At 32.9% G+C, this 11848-nt stretch overlaps 1 protein-coding gene and 1 long non-coding RNA gene across 2 annotated transcripts in view; one reads left to right on the top strand and one right to left on the bottom strand.

Annotated features, from left to right (window-relative positions):
* Positions 1-6042: 6042 nt before the first annotated feature.
* On the top strand, positions 6043-6367 carry LOC143628656 (uncharacterized). The gene is made up of 3 exons (XR_013152793.1): positions 6043-6060; positions 6153-6234; positions 6321-6367. It is a non-coding gene; the product is annotated as an uncharacterized LOC143628656 (long non-coding RNA).
* Positions 6368-10255: 3888 nt separating this feature from the next.
* The window catches only part of LOC143628655 (uncharacterized), a 190931-nt gene continuing 189338 nt past the window's right edge, over positions 10256-11848 (bottom strand). Inside the window, exon 4 of the mRNA XM_077098187.1 lies at positions 10256-10265. The gene's annotated coding sequence lies outside the window, so the exon portion shown is untranslated. The remainder of the gene's footprint in view (positions 10266-11848) is intronic.

Below are 11848 nucleotides of genomic sequence, written 5' to 3'. Positions count from 1 at the left end.
CCAAAAAGGCCCAACAATTGTAACTCCACCTATTCACTGTAACGAAAAATATATATAAAAAAAAATTAACAGCTTGAATATGAAACCAAAACATGAACACTTTACAACTAAGTAAAAGAGTGAACCAAAAAACAAGGAAATGTTACTCATTTATTGTTATGTAGATGAGATGTTTGAACATACCTTAAATGATGCCATTTTAACCTTCTCAGCTGCTTTGGCAAATCTAGTAGCTTTTGCTCTCAATTTAAATGGTGTTAGTCAACGCAATACTAAGATAAATTAGCCAGCTCTGCTTGTTTGTAAACAACCCGAGCATGAACCCACACTTGACCGACATGTTTACAATCCTAGTTGGGCCAAAAGAGATACGTGCAAAAATAAAACTCTATAAAGTAAAAAAAAATAAAAATAAACATGAGCCGAGCTCGGCTCAAAGTTTAAGCTTATTAAGATAAACGAACTGGCTCAGTTGTGCCCGTATACATTCTTTTAAAAAACAATGGACAAAGATAATCGTATAAGATTAAAAGTTGTGACTAATTCTCTTTCCATATATTTTAGCACAATACGGACTGACACTGTAACAGAGTAACACATATTAAATTTACAACTTTACGGTATATATTCAATCAGCCGTATAAAACCAATCGAACCAAATAATAAACTTAACTTGTTTAAATATTTATCCACCTCTCTATTTTAATTGGATCCTGTTATTTAATATTTGAAAGTTTTTGTTATATATATATATATTTGTATTACATGTATATAACTATTTATTATTATGTTTAAATCGAGTTTAATTTGTCAAATATGTTATGCGTAGCACCTTAATTAATGTTTTAATATACTGGTTTTAATATAGTTAAACTGTACATGTATTTTGGGTATTAATGATTGTGCAGACTATTTTTCGAGTTTGGAATTTAAAAATTAAAACTACAGTATTAAAAAAATCACAAAACTCATATATGTTAATAGCAAATTAATACTAATAAGACCATTTTACCCTTGATTTACTTAGTAATTTCAGGTTTCGGTTTTGTTTGGTTTTGGTTAATACGGCTAACCAAGGGTAAAAAATCGCAACCATAACCAAACTTTCAATTACTTCAATTGCAGTTAACGTAGCCAAGTTTCAGTTAACTCTTTGGTTGCATAAGGTAGGGTGGGTTCAATGCACATCATGAGATCATTAAGATTGGTTTGCTCAATTACAACGTGTTCATTTAAAAGCTTATATGTTTAGTGTGTCGAAACAGGTCATGATTGGTTGAGTTACCCAAAACATTTTGTGTCCAACTTTTTATAAACAATTGATGTCGTTTATAATTAAAAATAAAAGTATTATTTGAATAACTATCATTTTTATAAAGTTATATGGTTTCATTTCTTAAAACAAATCCTTTTGACTAACCTTTAACCAGCTCAAGACATTTCAATTTTTATTAACGCTTTCGATGTAACGCGTTAATGATAAAACATAACCAAATTAGCCCAACTCACATTAAAACATGCCAAAATTGTTACCTCTAATCAAGAACCTTCACTTCCAATTAAATACAATAACTAAAAAGATAATTAGTACCTTGAATTACTTGAACCTGAATTGCTTATAACTTGGATCACCAAGGATAGTTGAAACCATCAGTGAACCGTAAACGGGTTGACTATTGTACATTAATCTTGTAGTAACGTGAGATACTTATCGGCTTACCTTGAGGGACCTTTAGTCAAAAACAAAAAAAAAAGATAAAAAATAGAATAGTTAGCATAAATTAATTATAAAATTTGAAAAAGAAATTAAACTAAATGACTGCATTTGAAAGGCATCACCTGCAATAGCTTCTCTCCATGTGGATCTAAGTCAACCAACTTGAAATATAGAAACATCACCGACATCTGCCAACTCATATAATCCATTTCAGCCTCCTAAAAATATTAACATGATATATATATATATATATAAGTATAAACAATTTGTGTAGAGATGTAAAAAAACTATATTTGAACAAAAAAAAAGCTTAGTACTTGCTTAGCTCATTCTTTAGCTTTCCTTTGTTTTTCCCTAAGTGTTTTCTTTTGTGAAGCGGGTAAATATGTGAATTCATCTTATTCGGTTGTTGACTTTGAAGAATAATCATATCACTTTTTGTAACATCTGTAATTAATAGTTAAACCATCATTTAGAAAGGAATTTTAAAAGAAGAAAAATGCCATAATATAAAATACTCATACTTTAAAACTCCACATACCTGCTGCTCCACTCAAATAGAGGTTATTGCAAACTCAACACACTATAGTGCAACACCACAATTTTGAAAAAAACCTGCTGCAAGATTGATGATCCCGTATGCTAGGAACAGCAAGGAGTACCATCGGTAGCTAGCATTTTTCTACACTAACAAAATTAATGAACATTAGTTACTATAAACATACTCCTTTTCGACAAAATAAACATGTAACAGAAAAGACAATTGATGAGGATACCACATAAACATACCTTAATTGGTTTTCAAATTGAACTACATTTTTAGAAGATTTGAAAAAGCAAAGCAGGTAAAAGAAAATAAGAGGTAACTTTATCTTAAAGGCAAAGTAGATTAAAGCAAATAAGAGGATATTGATGCGCCATTAAACATACAAATGTAAATAAAACAAGAGGAATCCATGGAGTATAGGAAGATGGGGGTTCCTAACATACGATTATGTTAGGAACTATCAAAACAATAATATAAGAAAAATAACTCAAATCAATATGCAAACAAAACCCAAACAAATCAATAATTAAGGGAAAATGTAACCTTACTCAAATAAAATACCTTGGATGATAGGCTGACCATGATTTTTCTTTATGATCTGAGGAACAATTATATAACAATACCGATACCTATGCAGCACCAATTATATAACAATATAATTCATAATAATACAATAAACAAATATAATAGAAAACTATAAATACAATTTATAACTTACTTATGAAGAAATTTGAGACCTCCTACGATTCTAGATTTCAGAACCCAAAAATTTAATTAATCAATCCCATTTCTACAAAAATAAAACAAATAACCAGTTATTCAATTTTTATGACTAATTAGGATAAAAAACATTAAATGTAAGCCTGAAACCTAAAGACCACGCATCTCCTTCTCTTCAAGCTTATTGTGCCCTAAAATATCTGATCTCTTAACAACATCATGTGATGTTAGCACTTCTTTGGTTCATGTAATTCAAATTTGATTTATTTAATCATAAAACAAGACAAGAACAAAAGTATACATGTACAAAATCATTCACAATACTTTACAAAAATAAAGTAACAATGTAGTAAAGATAAAATCCACCATTAACATCATAATTGACTAAGAAACCACTCATAGGTATACACGCACATATGTAGGTTACAATACCTTACCATAGGGGTGTTTCGGTTTCCTTATTTTACTTCCTTATAACTTTTCATAAAGTCTTTTCCTCTCACAACATAATCAATCCCAAACATCTTATTACTTCTCAAAAAGTTTATAAGTTATAAGTTGGTGAAAATAAGCAATCCCAAACACCCCCATATCAACTGTTGGCTTCTTCACATGTTCAATAATATCATCCGTCTCCTGCATTTCACAACAACTGTGAAGACAGTGGTGGCGCAGAGACGGAGAGAGACGGCGACGGAAATAGTATTGGAACCCGATTCATAATCAATGATGAAATAGAGTTCATCATCAAACAGGCTTTTTTTTTCTAATGGTAAAAGACACAAACTCAATGACTCTTCTACAAGGTGGAGAAAGAAAAAAAATGAGATGAGCCAATTAGGGTTTTAAAGTTACCTAAACTCGTGATGGTTGTGGTGTGGCGGGAGAGATGAGCTGCTTAAAGGACGATGTTGATGAAGATGACGAAAAATAACCCCTGGCTTCCAGTGGTGGAATGGTGAACGGCTACCATGTCAGATGAGAGAGAGAATTTGAGCGGAATTCAAAATTTGAAATGTACAAGGAGGATGAGAATTTGAGCGGGATCTTAAAAAACTTATCTTGGTAAGATTTTATGCAACAAATATTTGTACATTAAGCTTTAAAATATTGTACCTCATAATTTTAAGAGTTTTTTTGTTATACTTTTTTGTCCTTTCTATATGTATTATAATATAGTATATATATATATATATATAGGAGATGGTTCAAGAGAAAAATGAAATTATTGCAAGAAATGTGAGAAATTAATATGGACCACTAGTTTTGTTTAAGTTTTAAATGCTTAAAGCTAAATAAAGAAAATATTAATTATTCTCTTTCTTCAATTAATATAACTAATAAACCATAATACTTATCTATTTAATTAATATAACTAATTAAATTATTGTAATTAGAAAATATTAAGAACTCATTTATTTTTATAACTTTTTGTTTTTTGAATTTTTATCCTACACAAGTATAATTTATTCATACATTAAAATTTCTTTCTATCAAAAACTAATTTCTTCCAACTCAATATATTAATATCCACCAACACATACTTACATTATGATGAATAATACCAAAAAACTATTTTACATGTGTTTGCGTTAGATATCAACAAAAAACATGCAACCTACACAAAAACGTATAATCTACACTTATTCTAAGAATAAGACAGCATATAACCTACACACGAAAAAATATTTAACCTACACACAAAATTCATCATTAATAAAATACACACGCACACAAAAACATATAACCCCACACACAAAAAACATATAACCTACACACGAAAATTTTGTCTTACAAAAATACAATTTATTCATACATTAAAATCTTTTCAAAACCAATTTCTTCAGACTCAACATATCAATATCCATCAACACGTAGTTACATTGTGTTGAATAATACAAAAACTATCTTACACATGTTTGCATTAAATGTAAATAAAAAGTATAGAACCTACACAAAACATATAACCTACACTTGTTCTAAGAATAAGAAAACATATAGCTTACATACAAAAAACATATGACCTACACATGTGTAGGGTATGTGTATCTTTGTGAAGTTTATATAATTGTTGATGTCGAGTTACATATGTAAGTTATATGTTTTTTGTATGTTGTACGTTTTTGTTGCTCAAAACAAGTGTGGGTTATATAACTTTGTGTAGGTTGTATATTAATTGTTTACATTTAATGGACACATTTGTATGATATTCTTTTATTATTATTTGTGACAATAATTTTTATAGGCATACCAATTGAAAAAATATATATATTAGGTTTTGATATTTAGTGTTAAAAAATATGTTGATATATACTAATATATTGAGTGGACATTATTTTTTTAATATAGTATTATATGAATAAATTGTATTTATGTTGAACAAAAAAAAGAATGTGTAAATAAAAAATAAAACTAAAGTAGTGTTTTTTATCTTTTTATTATTATAGTTAAATTAGTTAGATATATTAGTTAGAGAGAGATTTATTATGTTTATATTAGTTGTATTAATTGGAGAGAGAGGGTGCATTTATTGTTGTATTTACATCTTTTTTATTTATATTTTAGCATTTAAAACTTAAAACAAAACTAGTGGTCCATATTCATTTCTCACATTTCTTGCAATAATATCATTTATATCTTGAACTTAAACCTATATATATATATATATATATTTATAATTCATATACAGATAAAATATAAAAATAACTAAAAATTATAATAATAACAAACTAAAATGTTTATTTATGTTTATATATTGTTTTTTATATATATTATATTATTTTTGTTTGATCAATAAAAACGTCAATGAAGGTTGGATAGTAGACTCATTGGGTATTTATTAATGCTTATATCTTGGTAATGACCCAAGTTCGAATCCCAACATGCACATTTCCTTTTGGATTTAATGAAAAAATGGGTTTTCACTGATCCGTATTGTGGTAAGTTTTATGTGACATTTTGGAATTCGAATTTCCATTTTTATAATTTTTATAGCTATTCCATCAAAACCCTTTAAAGGTGTTAACATCTTTCACTTTTGCAGATCTATGCTGCCTCTATCACCATCCGTATTATGGTAAGTTTTATGTGACATTTGAATCATTTGGATCAGCCCACTAGATGTTTTGAGTTCCAAGTTTATTGCCCAACTTATTTACACCTTTGTAGTTTGGATTCATGCTCATTGCTTTGATATGGAAGTTTGACTTCTCTCCCTTCATGGTTTTGATTATCGCAATCCTTAATGATGGTAAGTTTTTACTTATGTCACACCCAATATGACCACTTTTCGTGACTGTGACGTTACTAATTCTTTACACTTCGTGTACTTAAAAGGCACCATCATGACCATATCAAAGGATGAAACCGTCTCCATTACCTGACATTTGGATGTTAAAATAGATCTTTACCACTTGAGTTGTGCTTGGAGGATATTTAGCATTGATGATGTTATATTCTCCTGGATCATGAAAGACACTAACTTCTTCTCAGTAAGTGAAGAATCAGTTGTTCAATAATCGAATTGTCAAAATGTCACCAGTTTATATCAAACTCACTTGTTTTTATGCTTGTTACACAGGACAAATTTGGTGTTAGATCATTGATGGGTGAACCGTAGGGAAGCCGTTAAGCGAGCTAAAAGATATAAATGCATATGCTTAAGCCAATTAATTTCATAGAATTAGTTGACTACAGTTACTCATATAATCGCAGGTAGGAGGAGATAGAGGATGAAATCACGAGAATGTGCGCCAAAACGTCGAAGAGAACGGAGTTGAAACGAGAAAAGATATTAAGAAAACAAGAAAATGAGAAAGAGCTCCACTGTAGCCCACGCTGTTGATCATGGGCCACGGTTAAAATGGCACCAAAACGAAAGTATTCACCGTACCGTGGCCATTTTATGCAACGTGGCTGGACCGTAGCCCACGGTCTAGACCGTGGACCACGGTCCGACGCGTAACTGCAGTTTTTATTTTTTTTTAGGTCGTTTTTGGGTTTCTTTTGAGATACTTTTCACTTGGGAACGATTTTTGGCGATTATAGGAGTGCAAAACACTATCTTAGGTGATTGCAATCAATTGTTTAGTCTCTGATTCCTATGATCAATCCAACTGAAGTAATGATGATTAACCAAACCATGAGTGGCTAATTCTATTGGTGATCATCTTTGATGTAAGGTTTAATTGAAACACTTTGTTATGCTTGAATTTCTAGAATAATGACTTTGTGATATTTGTTTGTTTGTTATGGTGTTTGAATAATTGTTTGTAAATTGTTACTTGTGTTTGATCATAATCCAAATCAAATGTTCTTGGGGCCATTGGTAATCGGGATATCATGGGAGGAATTAGGGTTAAATATTAGTTAATTGATCATTGGGTAACAACTATTAATCCAAGTACTTAGTTACCTTTTATCACAAACAAGTAATCAAACATGAACTATGTGTATGCGGTTCTTTCTAGTAAACATGAACATTATGTTGATTTAAACCTGAAATCTAAGATGGTCGCTTGTTCTTAATCAGTTTATCAATCATAATCGTTGTTGCAAGTTATTTATATTCTTTCTAGTAATCAATTCAAATCAATCAAAATCAGAAATTACTTTTTATGCAATTTAGTTTAACCTAATTAGTTGTTTGTTAAAGCTACTAGTAAAAACACATTCCACAAACTCTCTGTGTTCGACACCCACTTACTGCTATCTATTTAGTTGTAATTGGCTAATTTTTTAGCGAGTCTTCGACCTCACGTCAAGTTTTGGCGCTGCTACAGGGGAGTAGTGCGCAACGTGTGCTAACTTTTGTAGTTTTTGTTTGATATTCTCGGGTTTACGATGGTTGTGTTAGTGTGCGTGTACTTACAGGTGTGTGCATACTAGAGGCTCTAACAGGTCATCACCACTAGGTTTAGATCCCAAGATTGAAGGAACTCTTAGACGAAACGGAGTTTTACTTCGAGAGTACAAACATCTTGGTTCACCGACTTCATCGAACATCACAATGGAATCACCAGCTCCCACTTCGGGTCAAACATTGCCAACCACACCTCAACCAAATCCACCTCCACCAATTACTACTAGCATACCTACTTCATCAAGTGAAGTAAAACCAACCTACACAGCCGAGCCTATAAACACTCAATTCAGTTACTCAATATCATCAACATTGCCACCTTGTGCCAATATTTTTCCTACTTTTGATCCATCATCATCCCAACAAAACCAACAACCAATGTTTCAACAACCATAATCAAGTTACCAATATCAACCACCACCATTTATGCAATATTCAAGAACACAAGGTGATGGTTATGGTGATGGGTTTTACGAGGAGTTTTAGGGGTATGAAGTGGAAGGTTACTACACCGGGTGGGTTGATGGAAGTCAAAGGGTAAATCAAGGGAACTTTGCCTATGCTAAAAGGAAACAAACGGAACCGGTGCAAGAATTCAATGAACAACCACCACCGGTTGTTCGACAACAACAAGTTCCACAAAAAGTTCATCCACAAAGGAAACAACAAATGCCCCAACCACAATTTCAACAATTTGCACCTTCAAGGCCCATGTATAGGCAAATGGGTCAACCAAGAGTACCAATGGGGATACCAAGAAGGCATGCAAGAGATATGGTAAGGGAATTGAAGCTCACTTTCGACCATTCATCACTAATAATCCATCTCTGGGGGTTATTCCTCAAAATCAACATGGAAGAACATTTGAGGTGAGAACCAATTCACTCCAAAGTATACCAAAGTATAAGGGTCTAGCAATGGAAGAACCTTACTTTCACTTGGAGGCGTACGGCTTCATTTGCAACATGATTAGGGGTCTAGGGTTTTCATCGGATGAGGTTAAGTTGGTTCTTTTTCAATTCTCTTTGGAAGATAAGGCGAAGAGATGGTTTTACACATTGCCTTCCGCATCCATTTATACTTGGGCCGAGATGCAACAAAGATTTTTAGAAGAATTTTACACAACACAAAAGACCAATGATGCAAGGCGAAGTTTGAGAACTTTCCAACAACAACCGGGTGATATGTTTCACGAAGCATTTGAATAGTTTAACATGATGATTAAGAATTGTCCTCGCCATGGTATTGCTCTTTGGAAATTGTTGAATGCTTTTGATGAGGGGTTGAGCACGGAAAATGAGCGGGATTTGAGGTCGATTACAAATAGTACATTTGGTACTAATTACGAACAAGATGATTGGGCATTTTTGGAGCATATGGCAGTCACATCAAAGAGAAAGGCCCAAACCGAAAGAAGAGCAAGGCCGGCAATTGCAAGACCACAGAGGTGAATTCACTTCAAGGTCAAGGGGGAGGTGGTCAAAACTATAACACGATTTCAAACACTTATCACCCCGGGTTGAGAAATCATCCAAACTTTTTCTTTGAGAATCCGGCTACTCAATCCAATCCGAATTTCCAAGTGAATCAAGGAAATTATGTTCCTCGCCAATAATATAATAATCAAGGTAATTTTCATGGCGGGAACAATCAAGGGTTTCAAGGTCAAGGGGGTGGTGGGCAAAGTGGGTCTTCGGGTCAAAGTTTTTCAAGTTGGAATGAAGTCATGGATATGCTTAGGATGATGCAACAAGACATATAAAGGATAAATCAACTTGATGAAGTGCGCATGCAAATTGATAAAGTCCGTGACAAAGCCATCCAATCGTTGACCACTCAAATGGGTCAACTTGCAACCGATATGACGAAATTGAAGAAAAAAGCTCGAGCTTAAAGAAAGGGAATAACGTGCATATAAACGCGGTAAGTCTTTTACCTAATTTTGGAATTTCTAGTGTTCTAAGTGATCCAACACCATAGTTTGTTGAGAGGGTGGTGGAAGATATTAGTGATGAGATTGAAAATGTGGGTAATTATGAAACAATTTTCAAAATTACTCTGAATTAAACCGAATGAAACATAATTTTGTGAAAATTGTTCTTGTGATAAATGTTTAAATGATAAATTAACCAAAATAAGGGATGAGAAGGTTGATAATAATATTATCCCAAGTAAACTACAAGACCAAGTAGTGCCCCTTTTATCAATCCAAATTGGTGAATTTAAAACTGATCGGGTACTGCTAGATCTTGAAGCTTGTGTTAATATCATGCTCGGTAGTTTATATGATCAGTATGAGTTAACAAAAAGTAAACACCATCGTGGTTTTAGCGGATCAAAACCATACACTTCCCCGAGGCATGATATATAATGTGATGGTACATGTGGAGGATTTCTGTTACCTAGTTGACTTTTTAGTACTTGATTATGCGAAAAATATAAAACTAACACGCAACCCACACTTCACTTCACTTGCCACTTCACTTGCAGTGATTGATTGTGCTAAGGGGACACTGGGAATAAAGTGTGGGGATCGGGATAAACAGTTATTATTATTTGAAAATACTATTGAACCTTTTGTTGACAAGGAAAGCCTGATGGCGGATTTTGTTAACAAGTGTGCATCATTGAGCAAGGATAATATGAAAGTGGAGTGTTTTGTGATTGACAGGTCAGTTGAGGAGAAAAAAGTTGAGCATCAACAGTTTGAGAAGGTGGCAGAAAAAGGTAGCCGACCAAGGAAGAAGAAAGTGAGACATCCACCTAACCTAAATGATCCAGGGTGGAGGATGAGGATGTTCCGCCTGACCTGGATGGCCGGAAGACTGGCAACAGTTGCTTGAAAAGGAGTGTGCTTTATATCAAGAAAGCTGCACGGGAGTGGGCCAGTCACCCACCTTGAATGTCATAAAAGTTTCAAAAAGGTGGTAATTGTACATTTTGTATAGTTTATTTTTTTTTATTTTGCATTATAATTTCTAGTTTGTTTGTTATTAGTGGTATTTTAAGTTAACATCTTAGCAAAAACCAAGTGTGGGGAAATTCTTATGGATTTCTCTTCGACACTGTGTTGGGAACAATACGGGTTTTTCATGGAAGGAAGTGAAGATGGGGAAATTTTCTTTTTTATTTTTTTTAAGAAAACCGGAAAGTGGTAAGATGATGGGGTAAGGTTTTGGTCCCTTTTCATGGTCACAGTTCCCTGATGGACAAGTTGGCCTAATTGTTTTAGAAACGAGGTTGTTTAGTATTCTAGTTAAGGTTAGCATGCTTTCGGTAAAATAACCTACATAACATGTCCGGATACATTTGTATATTGAGAAAGTGAATATTGGTGAGAGATTTGTTATTCCACACTAGAACTTGTGTGATCAATACATTTTGAGACCTTTGCTTGGCATGAGTGAAAAAGTGATAGAGGCAATTAGGTTAAAGCCTCGTCTGGTTGAGTACGAGTGTCGGTTTTGGGGGTTGGGCCTTATACATTACACATATGAGCGTGGTTAATGAGAGGGGCGGGGGGTTGGTTCCCTTAGAAAACATTATTGGACTTATTCTTAATTCAATCAACCCCGATGTTACATTTGCGAGACGATCCGGCTTAGTAGGTATTTCTTGTATCTGTATTTGTTTTAGTGCTAATCAATAGGAAGTATTGAATATTTGCAATGTTAGAAAAAAGTAAAAAAAAAAGAGAAGAGAAAAAAAAGTTGAGATTCACTGTTCAAAGTATTGAGTGACGGAAAGAGAAAAAAAAAAAGAGAAGTTAGTGGTGTATATAGTTGTTTATTTCATTGTTTACTTAGTTTATATATAATAAGGCGGATCGGATCGCCTGAGCTACTTTCAATATTCCCATTCCATACCCTTACACCTTGCCTCATTGTAACCCATTTTAAGTCATCTTGATTTGCATTTGTGTTAAAGCATTTATATGGTGAAGATTTGACGGTAGTACAAGCATATGCGAGGATAATTGGTTACGATTGAATATATGTGAACG

Source organism: Bidens hawaiensis, unplaced genomic scaffold, assembly GCF_021521415.1.
Source record: "Bidens hawaiensis isolate Kalapana, Puna unplaced genomic scaffold, B.hawaiensis_p1.1 tig00005035_1, whole genome shotgun sequence".
Classification (NCBI taxonomy): Eukaryota; Viridiplantae; Streptophyta; class Magnoliopsida; order Asterales; family Asteraceae; genus Bidens; species Bidens hawaiensis.
Note: the sequence above shows the minus strand (reverse complement) of the source record. Positions and strands in the feature narration are given on the sequence as shown.